Source organism: Harpegnathos saltator, unplaced genomic scaffold, assembly GCF_003227715.2.
Source record: "Harpegnathos saltator strain DR-91 unplaced genomic scaffold, Hsal_v8.6 scaffold171, whole genome shotgun sequence".
In the NCBI taxonomy this organism is placed as follows: domain Eukaryota; kingdom Metazoa; phylum Arthropoda; class Insecta; order Hymenoptera; family Formicidae; genus Harpegnathos; species Harpegnathos saltator.
The window spans coordinates 1-19,860 of record NW_020229952.1 but is presented as its reverse complement, the minus strand read 5'-3'; the positions used below and the strand labels follow the sequence as shown (position 1 = coordinate 19,860).

Genomic DNA, 19,860 nt, shown 5'->3' with positions numbered 1-19,860 from the left:
CGTCCCTTTCTCGCTTATCCAAGGTTCTCAAGGTTCTCATCATCTCTGGAGAACATGCAGGGTGCTCGATACTGTCTCCAGGATGCTTTCGCAGTAAGATGAGATACAACGGCGAGTGCAACGAGCGGGTTGTAGCAGTAATAGTATGCGCTTACCTTGTGGAGAAACTTGCTGTCTGCGACTAGCCAACCGGACCTTAGGCAGCTGACTGTGCCGTCGTAGATATTCGCTCGACTCAGTGAACTTCCACTGTGGACCGTTCACGTGGTATATTGTGGCCAATGACGATACGCCATTGGTCGTAAGCATTTTTAGACGAGAGCTCTGCCCGCTCCGCTTGCTGCCAAAAATAATCGAAAACTGAAAATGGAGCCGAGCCTGCTTGCTGCGTACGTGTGTCTCTCGTTAAGCTCGCTTGTTCGTTCGCTCGTACGATAGCTTATATCCCCGCTGCACTAGGTCGCTTGCTGATCTGGCTCGCTGTGATATGGAACACTGATGTTCGTACGAGGTGAGAACGAAGCGGTCTTGAACTCGTTCGCTCCCGAATGCTGCTATCTAAGATGCAGTTATTCAAGGATGATATAATCATTCATCATTATTGATGGGAAATCTGTTATTGAATTGTTGTTTTCTTCCTTTCCGCATAGATTTACATATATACATATTTGTACATATAGAAAATTTCTCTCTCTCTCTCTCTCTCTCTCTCTCTCTCTCTCTCTCCCTCTCTCTCTCTCTCTATTTGATGAAATTGTTTTAATTTTTAGGAAGTATGTAGTTCAATTGAAACTAATTTCCTTTACGCATACAGATAGATATCACTTTACTGCTAATAAAAACGATCGCTCGGTTTACTTTCCTTCTTTTAAATAATGGTTATATTTGATAAAGAATGTTTCCTTTATAACTAAAATATACTTATCACGAATTTTAAGAAAACTCGTTATCACGTCTATTTGAAAAATAAATTTATTTTCTTGTCAAGAATATTATAAAACTTATAATTTATATAGGAAGCGAAATGAATTTTTCTCTCTTAATATTCTTAACATTAAGAGAATATACATATATATGTAATCAAAATAACCTAATATATTCAAATAATACATTTTTATCTAACATTACATCTTTGACACATATATTAAAGTTTCAAAAATGTCAACAATAAATATATTCTCCCTGTATGAATTTTCTCTGTGTAAGTGCTATAATAAATGCTGTAGTAACAATTTTATCGTAGATATAAAATCATTCTGAATTTTAACTTTGAAACAAATTCTTAAATTTTATATAAAATTGGATATCTCAAAGGTCTTTGCACAGTTAATGCAATAATTGACAGAATAGTATGTGTGTTGTGTAAGTGTACAAATTCATCCTATTAATGATATATTAAACACGATTTTGCAAACATGATTATTTATTGAGAGATTATTTGAAATCATGGTTTTTGATAGCCACTGTTAATACGTATAATCTCTAAATTTCAGAAGAATAATGTTTGGATGTGTAATGATGCATAAATCAAATATTTTTTCGATATTTTCGCGGAGATCAATATTCCACGTTAAATTATCCATTAAAAATTTATTAATATTAATAAACACTTATTATTGAATCTAAATTGGTGCAAAATTTTACTAATTAACATTTACTAATTAACTAATTAACATTAATTTACTAATTTAACCATAATTTACTAATTTAACATTAATTTACTAATTTAAACATAATTTACTAATTAACATTAATATAATACTAGATTATACCAGCATAATATCAAGTTGCTATTATACAATTTACAAATGTGACAAATGTTTAGATAAAAATTTTCATCTTTCATAACATAATACTACGTCACTTAAATCGTATACGCGTCGATATTTTAAATGACGGATATTTTATTTGTAATATCAATCAATTTAAAAATAATACTTGGCTCATAATACAGCTCGGCAAGTGATGCACTTTCCAATTGATTTTCAGAAGGCTACTCTCACGTTTTTTTCTTTATCATCCTGCAGTCGAATTGTTCAAACTTCAGAAGAATAGTTTCCGCATATTATGTTATGAGGTCAGCAGAAAGAAGAAATAAAATATACTTGTGAACCATATATACAGGGTTCTCAAAAAGTCTTCGAACGATAAAATATCTCGAAAACAATCAGTTTTTGGAAAAAATGTTTCAGGCGAAAGTTGTAAGGTTTAAAATGATCTATTTACTGATCTTATCAGTTTGACCTTGGCTAACGTCAACAAGGTCAGGGCAAAGTCACCTTGAACTTTTCAAATAGAACGCTCTACTTTTTTTGGCATATTCTTATAACGTATTTCAAGAGCTTTCCAAAACACTACAACAAAGTATTTTTTTGCTAAGTACATCCCGAGTTATGAAGCTTCAAAGTTACAGTACCGTCGACTTTAGCATTACCCAAGGTGTACCGCGTGGAGGTTGCACGATCGGATTTACACCTCTTGTGTATGTGTGTGTGTGTGTGTGTGCGCGCGCGTGTGTGTGCGTGTGTATGTGTGTGCGCGTGTGTGTGCGCGCGCGCACACACACGCACACACACACACACACACAAGAAGTGTAAATCCGATCGTGCAACCTCCACGCAGTACACCTTGGGTAATGCTAATTTACTTTCTTTTAGAATAAACCTTGAATTTAGTTGTAAAATTTTAATTATTCATTTGTAATATAAACATAACGAAATTTTTGCACCATGTGTTGTTTCAAGTAATCTACATGAAGTATCACAAAATATCAGAATTGTGGCAAAAGTGTCTGACATCGTAGTTGCTATATTTTATATATTTTCCTGGTACAATAACTCTACAGAATTGTACAACATAGGTGCATTATACGCATGGTAATTATACGCATGTACATATTAAAGACAGGAATAAAATATGTTATATATGAATTGGGAAGGTTTTTATTTTATAAATGCGTATGAATGGTAATGCACAGCACCGAATTCTCAATATTATTACCAGATAAATAAATAGCGTATGATGACTCCCAGGTATAGAATTCAAATCGTCTGAAGAAAGAGTTTAAAATAATTATAATTATATAGATTTTACATGATGATATAGATTTTGTATGAATATTCATAATAAATATTTATATCTCTAATTATATTGCAAGAATATTTAATTTTATGGGTAACAAGAAATTTGTATAGATATTGTTGTGTGCGAGCCACAAGGATTGTGGCAGCGTTCGTTGTCCGCAAGCCTTAGGCATCTGGTACCGATTTTGACAACTGAAGGATGTTAGTAATTTTAATATTATTAATATTGTTAATAATATTATTATTAATATTAATATTGTTAATATTGTTAATAATTATTATTATGGTTATAGTTATTATTATGCTAATAATATTATACTATATGTCATCATTGCGATAATTATTTAATAATGTAGAAATCTTATTGTAAATAGAAATGATCGTGCGTCAGCAGATATGTTTGTTTTAACCCCATCTGTTGTTTTTAACTTTGTCGACCCACTTGAGTCTATTTTATTTGTGCAACAATCTATTAACCGTATTATTTTTCTGATGTTACAAAATTTTGCAATGATATTAACCTCTTGTCCTACCCGCTAACTCCTGATTGCTCGGGCCACAATAAACAAGAAGGTCGGTCACGCCGCACGCGTCGAGCCATTTAACTGTTTAGCCGTGTGCTCGAACTTGCGCAAAATGTATGTGTCTTATGACATATATTTCGGCGCAACGAAAGGAATTATCATCGATATTAGATTTTCTTTTTACTGACATGATAGGTATAAGGGTTATTTAATTATTTTAGGGAATTATAACCTAAACGTGTGAACGTAACGAAGAATTGCACGTAACTAAACTAAGAAAATATCGAGAACAACTGAATCACGAGTCTGACTCGTGTTGTTTAGTTTGTCCCGAACAAAGTACCACGAACCAGGCTCGTGCTTATTGTTTTTGGTCCAAATTTCTTACCACGAGTCTCACTTCTTGTTGTAGGACAAGGGGTTAATCTATCAAGTAGAACAAACTTGTCAAATTGGATATGTGGCGCCATCAATAAAAGAAGAATGAAAACTATCAGCCTCACAAGATTTAGCATATACGAATAATTTCGATCTTTAATTATCTGTTGTCGGTAAATTTGGCTTCACTTCAGCATAGATGATAACTGTAAATATGTAGAGAAAGAGTTCTACAAAAAACACCTAATATATTTTATTATACTTAAGGGGATCCTGGAGCGGCGACCGAACTCCAACGCGATTGCGCCCTCATCTGAGCGGAAATAATAATGTCGATATTACCGACACTTACAGTTCCGTTATCGACATTTATCGATATGTACATAAAGACACATTCCAATGTATATTGCGAAAATATATATTGGGTGCGTTCACAACACTCAACAGTTGCGCAACTGTTGAGTAATTCGTCAACGTTATTGGTCTGAGTGTAAGGAACAGTAAGGACCAATAGTCACTAACCGCTCACTGAGCGGTTTTCTCTATTGAATGCACCCATTATGAAAACATATAGTATACATAATATATATTATAGATCTTCAATATTCGCAATGCATATCGAAATATAGTATATATAGTATATATAAAGTAACCATTTAGAACACACATACAAATCGCAGTGAAAAGTAGAAAGCCTTTTACATTGTATTCTATGTGTTGAGACACGATATCTTGAAGTTTTAGTGTTTTATCATCCTGTACAAGTATACAAACGATTTAACAGTACATAGATATCTATTTTTGCCGCACACATATCTAGAATACAATTCCATAATATGGTTCACACTGTTTTCACTGTGTTTCTTTCGGTGCATGCATTCTCAGAGGAATTTGTATGTATTCAACATGCAAATAATATATTTACAAAAGTTGTTTCATGTAAATTATACGTATAATTTATACGTATTTGTTCTTCGGTACGATTCGTTTTTCGAATCGATATAAGTAAAAGACTAATAAAAAGTATATCATGCAAACTCTTAGCCATATTATATAATCATTTATATATTTGTATAATTTAACATGATACATATAAATTTACAAATATTAATAAAATATATCACGACAATATTATATAAAAGAGAATATAGAATGGGCTTCTCCATCGCCCATTCCCGTGAGAACGCAACCAATATATTCTTTTTCGTCTCCCCGACTTTTGTAAACATTGCATCAAGGCATCTTTTCTCTCGAAGATATTTATTCGAAGTTTTTTTTAAGAATAATTTTTTCTCGCCTTGGAAAAGTCAACAGTCTATTGCCTTCTATAATTTTGTAAAAGTGTTGTCTCATGCATAATACATCCTTGGAGTATTTTTCAACGCAAGGATTTCCTCCTAATATTACAGTTGTAGCGAAAGCTGCAGCATAAATTCCACAAGACATGGAATTCAATTGTGTATCAACATTTAAAAAAATGATGTTACTTTCGCTTATTTGCGGATAACGGAGATGAAAATAATTTTTCTCTTTAGCTACCAACTTATCGTACATACAGTTAGATAAACTATCGTACAGGCAAAGTTTAGTGCTATCGAGGAAAATCAACGGAGATATCAACGGAGATATCAACGGAGAAAGGTTGGAAAATTTTAATCTTTGATATCTCCTAAACGGTTAGAGATACAGGCCTGGGTCTGGCACCAAATTAAAGTCCTCTCAAAACTCTACATTTCCAACTACATGGACGACTCTCTACTCCCAGTAGAAGCGGAGATATCGACGGATGAAGACTGGATATCGACGGAGAAAGGTTGGAAAACTTTAACCTTCGATATCTCCTAAACGGTTAGAGATACAGGCTTCGGACAGGTACCAAATTAAAGCCCTTTCAAAACCCTACATTTTGCACTACATGGACGACTCTCTACTCCCAGTAGAAGCGGAGATATCGACGGAGAAAGGTTGGAAAACTTTAACCTTCGATATCTCCTAAACGGTTAGAGATACAGGCTTCGGACAGGTACCAAATTAAAGCCCTTTCAAAACCCTACATTTTGCACTACATGGACGACTCTCTACTCCCAGTAGAAGCGGAGATATCGACGGAGAAAGGTTGGAAAACTTTAACCTTCTACGTCTCCTAAACGATTAGAGATACAGGCTTCGGACAGGTACCAAATTAAAGCCCTTTCAAAACCCTACATTTTGCACTACATGGACGACTCTACTCCCAGTAGAAGCGGAGATATCGACGGAGAAAGGTTGGAAAAGTTTATCCTTCGATATCTCCTAAACGGTTAGAGATACAGGCTTCGGACAGGTACCAAATTAAAGCCCTTTCAAAACCCTACATTTTGCACTACATGGACGACTCTCTACTCCCAGTAGAAGCGGAGATATCGACGGAGAAAGGTTGGAAAACTTTAACCTTCGATATCTCCTAAACGGTTAGAGATACAGGCTTCGGACAGGTACCAAATTAAAGCCCTTTCAAAGCCCTACATTTTGGACTACATGGACGACTCTCTACTCCCAGTAGAAGCGGAGATGTCGACGGTTGAAGACTGGATATCGACGGAGAACGGTTGGAAAACTTTAACCTTCGATATCTCCTAAACGGTTAGAGATACAGGCTTCGGACAGGTACCAAATTAAAGCTCTTTCAAAACCGTACATTTTGCACTACATGGACGACTCTCTACTCCCAGTAGAAGCGGAGATATCGACGGAGAAATGTTGGAAAACTTTAACCTTCGATATCTCCTAAACGGTTAGAGATACAGGCTTCGGACAGGTACCAAATTAAAGCCCTTTCAAAGCCCTACATTTAGGACTACATGGACGACTCTCTACTCCCAGTAGAAGCGGAGATATCGACGGTTGAAGACTGGATATCGACGGAGAACGGTTGGAAAACTTTAACCTTCGATATCTCCTAACCGGTTAGAGATACAGGCTTCGGACAGGTACCAAATTAAAGCCCTTTCAAAACCCTACATTTTGCACTACATGGACGACTCTCTACTCCCAGTAGAAGCGGAGATATCGACGGAGAAAGGTTGGAAAACTTTAACCTTCGATATCTCCTAAACGGTTAGAGATACAGGCTTCGGACAGGTACCAAATTAAAGCCCTTTCAAAACCCTACATTTTGGACTACATGGACGACCCTCTACTCCCAGTAGAAGCGGAGATATCGACGGAAGAAGACTGGATATCGACGGAGAAAGGTTGGAAAACTTTAACCTTCGATATCTCCTAAACGGTTAGAGATACAGGCTTCGGACAGGTACCAAATTAAAGCCCTTTCAAAACCCTACATTTTGGACTACATGGACGACTCTCTACTCCCAGTAGAAGCGGAGATATCGACGGATGAAGACTAGATATCGACGGAGAAAGGTTGGAAAATTTTAACCTTAGATATCTCCTAAACGGTTAGAAATACAGGCTTCGGACAGGTACCAAATTAAAGCCCTTTCAAAACCCTACATTTTGCACTACATGGACGACTCTCTACTCCCAGTAGAAGCGGAGATATCGACGGAGAAAGGTTGGAAAATTTTAACCTTCGATATCTCCTAAACGGTTAGAGATACAGGCTTCGGACAGGTACCAAATTAAAGCCCTTTCAAAGCCGTACATTTTGGACTACATGGACGACTCTCTACTCCCAGTAGAAGCGGAGATATCGACGGTTGAAGACTGGATATCGACGGAGAACGGTTGGAAAACTTTAACCTTCGATATCTCCTAAACGGTTAGAGATACAAGCTTCGGACAGGTACCAAATTAAAGCCCTTTCAAAACCCTACATTTTGGACTACATGGACGACCCTCTACTCCCAGTAGAAGCGGAGATATCGACGGATGAAGGCTGGATATCGACGGAGAAAGGTTGGAAAACTTTAACCTTCGATATCTCCTAAACGGTTAGAGATACAGGCTTCGGACAGGTACCAAATTAAAGCCCTTTCAAAACCCTACATTTTGCACTACATGGACGACTCACTACTCCCAGTAGAAGCGGAGATATCGATGGAGGAAGGTTGAAAAACTTTAACCTTCGATATCTCCTAAACGGTTAGAGATACAGGCTTCGGACAGGTACCAAATTAAAGCCCTTTCAAAACCCTACATTTTGGACTACATGGACGACCCTCTACTCCCAGTAGAAGCGGAGATATCGACGGATGAAGGATGGATATCGACAGAGAAAGGTTGGAAAACTTTAACCTTCGATATCTCCTAAACGGTTAGAGATACAGGCTTCGGACAGGTACCAAATTAAAGCCCTTTCAAAACCCTACATTTTGCACTACATGGACGACACTCTACTCCCAGTAGAAGCGGAGATATCGACGGAGAAAGGTTGGAAAACTTTAACCTTCGATATCTCCTAAACGGTTAGAGATACAGGCTTCGGACAGGTACCAAATTAAAGCCCTTTCAAAGCCCTACATTTTGGACTACATGGACGACTCTCTACTCCCAGTAGAAGCGGAGATATCGACGGATGAAGGATGGATATCGACGGAGAAAGGTTGGAAAACTTTAACCTTTGATATCTCCTAAACGGTTAGAGATACAGGCTTCGGACAGGTACCAAATTAAAGCCCTTTCAAAACCCTACATTTTGGACTACATGGACGACCCTCTACTCCCAGTAGAAGCGGAGATATCGACGGATGAAGGCTGGATATCGACGGAGAACGGTTGGAAAACTTTAACCTTCGATATCTCCTAAACGGTTAGAGATACAGGCTTCGGACAGGTACCAAATTAAAGCCCTTTCAAAACCCTACATTTCGGACTACATGGACGACCCTCTTCTCCCAGTAGAAGCGGAGATATCGACGGATGAAGGCTGGATATCGACGGAGAAAGGTTGGAAAACTTTAACCTTCGATATCTCCTAAACGGTTAGAGATACAGGCTTCGGACAGGTACCAAATTAAAGACCTTTCAAAGCCGTACATTTTGGACTACATGGACGACTCTCTACTCCCAGTAGAAGCGGAGATATCGACGGTTGAAGACTGGATATCGACGGAGAACGGTTGGAAAACTTTAACCTTCGATATCTCCTAAACGGTTAGAGATACAGGCTTCGGACAGGTACCAAATTAAAGCCCTTTCAAAACCCTACATTTTGGACTACATGGACGACCCTCTACTCCCAGTCGAAGCGGAGATATCGACGGATGAAGGCTGGATATCGACGGAGAACGGTTGGAAAACTTTAACCTTCGATATCTCCTAAACGGTTAGAGATACAGGCTTCGGACAGGTACCAAATTAAAGCCCTTTCAAAACCCTACATTTCGGACTACATGGACGACCCTCTTCTCCCAGTAGAAGCGGAGATATCGACGGATGAAGGCTGGATATCGACGGAGAAAGGTTGGAAAACTTTAACCTTCGATATCTCCTAAACGGTTAGAGATACAGGCTTCGGACAGGTACCAAATTAAAGCCCTTTCAAAACCCTACATTTTGCACTACATGGACGACTCTCTACTCCCAGTAGAAGCGGAGATATCGACGGAGAAAGGTTGGAAAACTTTATCCTTCGATATCTCCTAAACGGTTAGAGATACAGGCTTCGGACAGGTACCAAATTAAAGCCCTTTCAAAACCCTACATTTTGGACTACATGGACGACTCTCTACTCCCAGTAGAAGCGGAGATATCGACGGATGAAGACTGGATATCGACGGAGAAAGGTTGGAAAACTTTAACCTTCGATATCTCCTAAACGGTTAGAGATACAGGCTTCGGACAGGTACCAAATTAAAGCTCTTTCAAAACCGTACATTTTGCACTACATGGACGACTCTCTACTCCCAGTAGAAGCGGAGATATCGACGGAGAAAGGTTGGAAAACTTTAACCTTCGATATCTCCTAAACGGTTAGCGATACAGGCTTCGGACAGGTACCAAATTAAAGCCCTTTCAAAACCCTACATTTTGGACTACATGGACGACCCTCTACTCCCAGTAGAAGCGCAGATATCGACGGATGAAGGCTGGATATCGACGGAGAAAGGTTGGAAAACTTTAACCTTCGATATCTCCTAAACGGTTAGAGATACAGGCTTCGGACAGGTACCAAATTAAAGCCCTTTCAAAGCCCTACATTTTGGACTACATGGACGACTCTCTACTCCCAGTAGAAGCGGAGATATCGACGGATGAAGGATGGATATCGACGGAGAAAGGTTGGAAAACTTTAACCTTTGATATCTCCTAAACGGTTAGAGATACAGGCTTCGGACAGGTACCAAATTAAAGCCCTTTCAAAACCCTACATTTTGCACTACAAGGACGACACTCTACTCCCAGTAGAAGCGGAGATATCGACGGAGAAAGGTTGGAAAATTTTAACCTTCGATATCTCCTAAACGGTTAGAGATACAGGCTTCGGACAGGTACCAAATTAAAGCCCTTTCAAAACCCTACATTTTGGACTACATGGACGACTCTCTACTCCCAGTAGAAGCGGAGATATCGACGGATGAAGACTGGATATCGACGGAGAAAGGTTGGAAAACTTTAACCTTCGATATCTCCTAAACGGTTAGAGATACAGGCTTCGGACAGGTACCAAATTAAAGCTCTTTCAAAACCGTACATTTTGCACTACATGGACGACACTCTACTCCCAGTAGAAGCGGAGATATCGACGGAGAAAAGTTGGAAAACTTTAACTTTCGATATCTCCTAAACGGTTAGAGATACAGGCTTCGGACAGGTACCAAATTAAAGCCCTTTCAAAACCCTACATTTTGGACTACATGGACCACTCTCTACTCCCAGTAGAAGCGGAGATATCCACGGATGAAGACTGGATATCGACGGAGAAAGGTTGGAAAACTTTAAGCTTCGATATCTCCTAAACGGTTAGAGATACAGGATTCGGACAGGTACCAAATTAAAGCCCTTTCAAAACCCTACATTTTGCACTACGTGGACGACTCTCTACTCCCAGTAGAAGCGGAGATATCGACGGAGAAAGGTTGGAAAACTTTATCCTTCGATATCTCCTAAACGGTTAGAGATACAGGCTTCGGACAGGTACCAAATTAAAGCCCTTTCAAAACCCTACATTTTGGACTACATGGACGACTCTCTACTCCCAGTAGAAGCGGAGATATCGACGGATGAAGACTGGATATCGACGGAGAAAGGTTGGAAAACTTTAACCTTCGATATCTCCTAAACGGTTAGAGATACAGGCTTCGGACAGGTACCAAATTAAAGCCCTTTCAAAACCCTACATTTTGGACTACATGGACGACTCTCTACTCCCAGTAGAAGCGGAGATATCGACGGAGAAGATGGATATCGACGGGAAAGGGTTGGAAAACTTTAACCTTCGATATCTCCTAAACGGTTAGAGATACAGGCTTCGGACAGGTACCAAATTAAAGCCCTTTCAAAACCCTACATTTTGCACTACATGGACGACTCTCTACTCCCAGTAGAAGCGGAGATATCGACGGAGAAAGGTTGGAAAACTTTAACCTTCGATATCTCCTAAACGGTTAGAGATACAGGCTTCGGACAGGTACCAAATTAAAGCCCTTTCAAAACCCTACATTTTGACTACATGGACGACTCTCTACTCCCAGTAGAAGCGGAGATATCGACGGGAGGAAAAGGTTGGAAAACTTTAACCTTCGATATCTCCTAAACGGTTAGAGATACAGGCTTCGGACAGGTACCAAATTAAAGCCCTTTCAAAACCCTACATTTTGGACTACATGGACGACCCTCTACTCCCAGTAGAAGCGGAGATATCGATGGATGAAGACTGGATATCGACGGAGAAAGGTTGGAAAACTTTAACCTTCGATATCTCCTAAACGGTTATAGATACAGGCTTCGGACAGGTACCAAATTAAAGCCCTTTCAAAACCCTACATTTTGCACTACATGGACGACCTCTACTCCCAGTAGAAGCGGAGATATCGACGGAGAAAGGTTGGAAAACTTTAACCTTCGATATCTCCTAAACGGTTAGAGATACAGGCTTCGGACAGGTACCAAATTAAAGCCCTTTCAAAACCCTACATTTGGACTACATGGACGACTCTCTACTCCCAGTAGAAGCGGAGATATCGACGGATGAAGACTGGATATCGACGGAGAAAGGTTGGAAAACTTTAACCTTCGATATCTCCTAAACGGTTAGAGATACAGGCTTCGGACAGGTACCAAATTAAAGCCCTTTCAAAACCCTACATTTTGCACTACATGGACGACTCTCTACTCCCAGTAGAAGCGGAGATATCGACGGAGAAAGGTTGGAAAACTTTAACCTTCGATATCTCCTAAACGGTTAGAGATACAGGCTTCGGACAGGTACCAAATTAAAGCCCTTTCAAAACCCTACATTTTGGACTACATGGACGACTCTCTACTCCCAGTAGAAGCAGGATGAAGATATCGACGGAGAAAGGTTGGAAAACTTTAACCTTCGATATCTCCTAAACGGTTAGAAGATACAGGCTTCGGACAGGTACCAAATTAAAGCCCTTTCAAAACCCTACATTTTGGACTACATGGACGACTCTCTCTCCCAGTAGAAGCGGAGATATCGACGGATGGCTGGATTCGACGGAGAAAGGTTGGAAAACTTTAACCTTCGATATCTCCTAAACGGTTAGAGATACAGGCTTCGGACAGGTACCAAATTAAAGCCCTTTCAAAACCCTACATTTTGACTCACATGGACGACTCTCTACTCCCAGTAGAAGCGGAGATATCGACGGATGAAACGGACGGAGAAAGGTTGGAAAACTTTAACCTTCGATATCTCCTAAACGGTTAGAGATACAGGCTTCGGACAGGTACCAAATTAAAGCCCTTTCAAAACCCTACATTTTGCACTACATGGACGACTCTCTACTCCCAGTAGAAGCGGAGATATCGACGGATGAAATGGTTCGACGAGAAAGGTTGGAAAACTTTAACCTTCGATATCTCCTAAACGGTTAGAGATACAGGCTTCGGACAGGTACCAAATTAAAGCCCTTTCAAAACCCTACATTTTGGACTACATGGACGACTCTCTACTCCCAGTAGAAGCGGAGATATCGACGGAGAAAGGTTGGAAAACTTTAACCTTCGATATCTCCTAAACGGTTAGAGATACAGGCTTCGGACAGGTACCAAATTAAAGCCCTTTCAAAACCCTACATTTTGGACTACATGGACGACTCTCTACTCCCAGTAGAAGCGGAGATATCGACGGATGATGGATATCGACGGAGAAAGGTTGGAAAACTTTAACCTTCGATATCTCCTAAACGGTTAGAGATACAGGCTTCGGACAGGTACCAAATTAAAGCCCTTTCAAAACCCTACATTTTGCACTACATGGACGACTCTCTACTCCCAGTAGAAGCGGAGATATCGACGGAGAAAGGTTGGAAAACTTTAACCTTCGATATCTCCTAAACGGTTAGAGATACAGGCTTCGGACAGGTACCAAATTAAAGCCCTTTCAAAACCCTACATTTTGGACTACATGGACGACTCTCTACTCCCAGTAGAAGCGGAGATATCGACGGATGAAAGGATATCGGAGAAAGGTTGGAAAACTTTAACCTTCGATATCTCCTAAACGGTTAGAGATACAGGCTTCGGACAGGTACCAAATTAAAGCCCTTTTCAAACCCTACATTTTGGACTACATGGACGACTCTCTACTCCCAGTAGAAGCGGAGATATCGACGGATGAAGATGGATATCGACGGAGAAAGGTTGGAAAACTTAACCTTCGATATCTCCTAAACGGTTAGAGATACAGGCTTCGGACAGGTACCAAATTAAAGCCCTTTCAAAACCCTACATTTTTGCACTACAATGGACGACCTCTACTCCCAGTAGAAGCGGAGATATCGACGGAGAAAGGTTGGAAAACTTTAACCTTCGATATCTCCTAAACGGTTAGAGATACAGGCTTCGGACAGGTACCAAATTAAAGCCCTTTCAAAACCCTACATTTTGGACTACATGGACGACTCTTACTCCCAGTAGAAGCGGAGATATCGACGGATGAAGACTGGATATCGACGGAGAAAGGTTGGAAAACTTTAACCTTCGATATCTCCTAAACGGTTAGAGATACAGGCTTCGGACAGGTACCAAATTAAAGCCCTTTCAAAACCCTACATTTTGCACTACATGGACGACTCTCTACTCCCAGTAGAAGCGGAGATATCGACGGAGAGAAAGGTTGGAAAACTTTAACCTTCGATATCTCCTAAACGGTTAGAGATACAGGCTTCGGACAGGTACCAAATTAAAGCCCTTTCAAAACCCTACATTTTGGACTACATGGACCACTCTCTACTCCCAGTAGAAGCGGAGATATCGGATATCGACGGAGAAAGGTTAGAAAACTTTAACTTCGATATCTCCTAAACGGTTAGAGATACAGGCTTCGGACAGGTACCAAATTAAAGCCCTTTCAAAACCCTACATTTTGCACTACATGGACGACTCTCTACTCCCAGTAGAAGCGGAGATATCGACGGATGAAGACTGGATATCGACGGAGAAAGGTTGGAAAACTTTAACCTTCGATATCTCCTAAACGGTTAAGAGATACAGGCTCGACATGTACCAAATTAAAGCTCGTTTTCAAAACCGTACATTTTGCACTTACATGGACGACTCTCTACTCCAAAGTTAGAAGCGGATGATATCGACGGATAAAAAGGTGGAAAACTTTAAAACCTTCGATATTCTCCTAAAGCGGTTAGCGATACAAGGCTTCGGACAGTACCAAATTAAAAGCCCTTTTCAAAACCCATACATTTTGGACTACAGGAAATCGACTTCCCTCTACTCCCAGTAGAAACGCAGATATCGACGGATGAAGCCTGGGATACACGGGTAGAAGTGTTGGAGAGAGACTTAACCTTTCGTATTATCTTCCTAAACCGTTAGGAGATACAGGCTTCGGACAGTACCAAATAATAAGCCCTTTTTCAAAGCCCCTACATTTTGGGACTACATGGATGCGACTCTCTACTCCAGTATAAAGCGAGAGATATCGACGGATGAAGGATGATATCGTACGGGAGAAAGGTTGGAAATACTTTAACCTGTTTATTATCTCCGTAAACGGTTAGAGATACAGGGACTTCGACAGGTACAAATTAAAGCCCTTTTTCAAAACCCTACATTTTGCACTACAGGACGACACTCTACTACCCAGTAGAAGCGGAAGTATCGACGGAGAAGGTTGGAAATTTTAACCTTCGTATCTCCTTAAACGGTTAGAGATACAGGCTTCGGACAGTACCAAAATAAAGCCCTTTTCAAAACCCTACATTGGGACTACATTGGACGCTCTCTACTCCCAGTAGAAGCGGGAAGATATCGACGGATGAAGACTGGATATCGACGGAAGAAAGGTTGGAAACTTTAACCTTCGATATATCTCCTAAACGTTTAGAAATACAGGCTTCGACAGGTACCAAATTAAAGCTCTTCAAAACCGTACTATTTTGCACTACATGGACGACACTTCTACCCCCAGTAGAAGCGGAGATATCGACGGAGAAAAGTTGGAAAACTTTTAATCTTCGATATCTCCTAAAACGGGTTTAGGAAAGGAAATCTAAACCAGGGGGGGCCCTTTCCGTGAAAAAAAAACCCCCAGGTACCAAATTAAAAGCCCTTTCGAAAACCCTACATTTGTACTACATGGACCACTCTCTACTCCCAGTAGAAGCGGAGATATCCACGAGAACTGGATATCGACGGAGAAAGGTTGGAAAAACTTTTAAGCTCGATATTCCTAAAACGGTTAGAGATACAGGCAATTCGGGGACAGTTTAACCAAATTTAAAGCCTTTCAAAACCCTACGATTTTGCACTTACGTGGACGACTCTCTACCCCAGTAGAAGCGGGTATATCACGGAGTAAAGTGTTGGAAAAACTTTATTCCTTCGATATTCCTTAAACGGTAAGATGATACAGGCTCTGACAGGTACTCATAATTAAATCCCTTTCAAAAACCCTACATTCTTGACTACATGGACGACTCTCTACTCCCAGTAGAACGGAGATATCGACGGATGAAGGATCTGATATCGACGGAGAAAGGTTGGAAAACTTTAACCTTCGATTATCTCCTAAAAACGGTTAGAGATTTACAGGCTTCGGACAGGTACCAAATTAAAGCCTTTCAAAACCCTTAAATTTGACTACATGGACGACCCCGTCTACTCCCAGTAGTAAGGCGGAGATATCGACGTGGAGGAAGGATGGATATCGATCGAGGAATAATGATAATGACTTAACCTTTCGATATCTCCTAAACGGTTAGATACAGGCTTCGGACAGGTACCAAGATTAAGTATGTCTCGTTTCAGATAAACCCTACATTTTTGCACACATGGCGACTCTTCTTATCCCTATGAAGCGGATATAGTCTCGACGTTTGAGAAAGGTTGGAAAACTTTTAACCTTCGATATCTCCTAAACGGTTAGTGAGATTACAGGCTTGCTTGTTACAGGTGTGAGGTACGCAAATTTATAGCCCTTTTCCAAATACCCTATTTTGAACTACATGGGACGCGACTCTCTTACTCCCGAGTAAAAGGCGGATGATATCGGATCGGGGTGAGAGGTTGAAACAACTTTAACCTTCTGATTAGCTCCTAAACGGTTAAGATACAGGCTTCGACAGGTACCATAATTAAACCCTTTCAAAACCCTGACATTGTGACTACATGGACGACATCCTCTACTCCCAGTAGAAGCGTGAATATCGCGTATGTATGAAGGGATGGATATCGACGGAGAAGGTTGTAGAAACTTTACCTTTCGATATCTCGCTAAAACGTTAGTAGATACAGTGCTTCTGGACAGTACCAAAAGTTAAAGCCCTTCGAGAAACCCTACATTTGGACATCACAGGGACGGACTCCCTACTTCCCAGTAGAGCGGAATATCGGATGAAACTGATACTCGAGGAGAAGTTGCGAAAACTTTTAACCTTCGATAATCCCTAAACGTTAGAGATACAGGCTCGGACAGGTACAAATTAAAGCCCTTCAAAACCCTACAATTTTGACTAATGACGACTTCTACTCCAGTTAGAAAGCCGAGATATCGACGATGAAGACGAATCGAAAGGTTGGAAAACTTAACCCTTCGATATTCCTAAACGTTTTAGAGATTACAGGCTCGCGACACGTACCAAATTAAAGCCCTTTCAAAACCCTACATTTTGGACTACCATGGACGACTCTACTCCCAGTAGAAGCGACAGATTGTACGCATGAAGCGGATGATATCGACGGAGAAAGGTTGGAAAAACTTTTAGATCCTTCAGTTATCTCCTAAACGTGAGATGTACAGGTTCGGACAGTACCAAATTTAAAGCTCCTTCAAAAACCCTACATTTGCAACTACATGGACGACTCTCTACTCCCAGTAAAAGCGGAGATATGACGAGAGAAAGGTTGAAAACTTAACCTCGTATCGTCCTAAACGGTTAGAGATAAGGACTTCGGAAGGTACCCAAATTAAAGCCCTTTCAAAAACCCATCATTTTTCGGACTACATGACGACCCTCTTCCCAGTAGAAGCGGAGATAATCGACGAGATGAAGGACGGATATCGACGGAAAAAGGTTGGAAAAACTTTAACCTTCGATACTCTCCTAAAACGTTAGAAGATACCAGCTTCGGACAGTACCAAATTAAAGCCCTTCAAAACCTACATTTTAGCACTACATGGACGACTCTCTCTCCCAGTAGAAGCGGAGAATTCGACGGAGAAAGTTGTAGAAAACTTAACCTTCGATATCTCCTACCAACGTTAGAGATACCAGGCTTCGGACACGTACCAAATTAAAGCCCTTTCAAAACGCCTACATTTTGGACTACATGGCACGTACTCTCTTACTCCCCAGCTAGAGCGGAGATTAGTCGACGGATGGAAGGACTGGATATCGACGGAGAAATGTTGGAAAACTTGTAACCTTCGAATCCTCTAACACGGTTAGAGATCAGGCTTCGGACAGGTACCCAAACTTTAAGAGCCCTTTTCCAACAACCCGTACATTTGCCATTACATGGACGACTCTCTTACTCCTAGAGAAGCGGGAGATATCACGTGAGAAAGGTTGGGAAAACTTAACCTTCGATTATCTCCTAAACGGTTAAGCGATAACAGGCTTCGGACCAGACCAAATTTAAAGCCCTTTCAAAACCCCACATTTCGGACTACCATGACGACCCTCTACTCCCAGTAGAGAGCGAGAATATTCGACGATGAAGGATTGGATATCGACGGAGAGAAAGTTGGAAAACTTAACCTTTCGGATTCTCTCTAAACGTGGTCTAAGATACAGGCTTCGACAGGTACCAAATTAAAGCCCTTTTCAAACCCTACATTTTGCCACTACTTGGACGACTCTCTACTCCCAGTAGACAGCGGAATTATCGACGAAGACAGAAGGTTGGAAAACTTTAACCTTCGAATATCTCCTAAACGGTTGAATACAGGCTTCGACAGGTACCCAAATTAAGCCCGTTTCAAAACCCCTACATTTGGATACATGACGACCCATCTTACTCCCATAGAAGCGGAGATATCGACCGATGAAGATGGATATCGACGAGAAAAGGTTGGAAAACTTTAACCTTGATATCTCCAAACGGTTAGAAGATACAGGCTTCGTACAGGTACCAAATTAAAGCCCTTTCAAAAACCCATCATTTTGCACTACGATGTGACGACATCTACCTCTCAGGTAGAAGGGAAGATATCGACGGAGAAAAGTTTGGGAAAACTTTAACTTCCGAGTATCTCCTATAATCGTTAGACAGGATACAGGCTTCGGACAGTGTACCAATAAGCCTTTTCAAAAGCCCCAGCATTTTGGACTACTGAGACGCCTCTACTCCCGCAGTAGAGCGGAGATAGCGACGGATGAAGGACTGGGATATCGACGGAGAAAGGTTGGAAAACTTAACCTCGATATCTCCAAACGGTTAGAGATAAGTGCTTCGGACAGGGTACAAATTAAAGCCCTTTCAACAACCCTTACATTTTGCACTTACAGGACGACACGTCTACTCCCAGTAGAAGCGGAGATATCACGGAGAAAGGTTGGAAACTTAACCTTCGATATTCTCCAAACGGTTAGAGAATACAGGCTTCGACAGGTACCAAATTAAAGCCCTTTTCAAAACCCTACATTTTGGACTACATGACGACCTCTTTACTCCCAGGTAGAAGCGAGATATCGACGGATGAAGAGACTGGATATCGACGGAGAAAGGTTGGAAAGGACTTTAACCTTCGATATCTCCTAAACGTTAGAGATAAGGCTCGGGACAGTACCAATTAAAGCCTCTTTCAAAACCCTTACAATTTTGCCACTACATGGACGACTACTCTACCTTCCCCAGTAGAAGCGGAGATATCCGACGGAGAAAGTTGGAAAACTTTAACCTGTCGATATCTCCTACAACGGTAGAGATACAGCTCTCGGATAGCGGTACCAAATTAAGCCCTTTTCAAAACCTACATGTTGGACTACATGGACGCACTCTCTAGCTCCCAGTAGAACGGAATATCCACGAGATGAAGACTGGATATCGACGGAAAAAGGTTGGAAAAACTTTAACCTTCATACTCTCCTAAACGGTAGAATAACAGGTTCGGACAGGTCCAAATTAAAGCCTCTTTCAAAATCCCTACTATTTGTGCACTTACAGTGGACCGACTCCTCTACTCCCAGTAGAAGCGAATATCGACGGAGAAAGGGTTTGAAAACTTACCTTCGAGTATCTCCTAAACGGTATAGAGATTACAGGCTTCGGACAAGTACCAA

General features: G+C 40.6%; 1 protein-coding gene across 13 annotated transcripts in view; it reads right to left on the bottom strand.

Moving 5' to 3' along the window:
- wupA (troponin wings up A) overlaps positions 1-358 on the bottom strand; it is a 52,104-nt gene extending 51,746 nt beyond the window's left edge. For 10 of the 13 annotated variants that reach the window (XM_011144889.2, XM_011144892.2, XM_011144897.2 and 7 more), the window contains exon 1: positions 156-358. The gene's annotated coding sequence lies outside the window, so the exon portion shown is untranslated. The remainder of the gene's footprint in view (positions 1-155) is intronic. The other 3 variants (XM_011144893.2, XM_011144898.2, XM_011144901.3) reach the window with 1 other exon arrangement.
- Between the last annotated feature and the right edge of the window lie 19,502 nt (positions 359-19,860).